Source organism: Cyprinus carpio, chromosome B23, assembly GCF_018340385.1.
Source record: "Cyprinus carpio isolate SPL01 chromosome B23, ASM1834038v1, whole genome shotgun sequence".
Taxonomy (NCBI): domain Eukaryota; kingdom Metazoa; phylum Chordata; class Actinopteri; order Cypriniformes; family Cyprinidae; genus Cyprinus; species Cyprinus carpio.
The window spans coordinates 14,514,067-14,514,674 of NC_056619.1; positions in this window are offsets into that span (position 1 = coordinate 14,514,067).

The following is a 608-nucleotide window of genomic DNA, read 5'->3' on the forward strand; positions in this document are numbered from 1 at the left end:
CTCTAATTCGGAGTCTTCTGATGTCTTATGTTAGGTTAGGTTTGAGACAGACCTAAATTAGTCATCATCTGTGAATAGTCTTTCTCTTAAGTGAACCGTACCATATCAATTGATCTCAAGAATGAGATCAGGCTAATTCCTAAACAAATCGTTCAGACTTGTGAACTGCCAAAAAAAAAAAAAAAATTGTTAAAAGTAAATGAGGACAAATTATATTTTTTGACTGTTCTAGTAGAGTAGTCGTTCTTAACCAATTTCCTACAGCACCATTAGAGCTGTGTGGAGTGCTGGCAGCTTAAACGCTGCTTTAAAACACTTAGAAAAAGCCAAGCGGTTTCAGAAAGTGACGTGAAAGCACTGAAGGGGAGAGATGTTTTGACGAGAGAACAGGCTGCTCTCTGTTTTCATCTCTTCCTCTCTCCCCACCTGGGCAGCACAGCCTGGCAGTGGATGATACGAGCATTTGGCAGCCTGGTGCTCAGGGCCGACCCCGTGCCTCCACCTCCCGCCTCTGGACTACCCATTCACCACCTCTAAACACAAGCAGTGCCCTCGGCACAATGAAGCATCTCCAAATACTGAGCTGAAAAAGATAGCCTTTAGCAGTC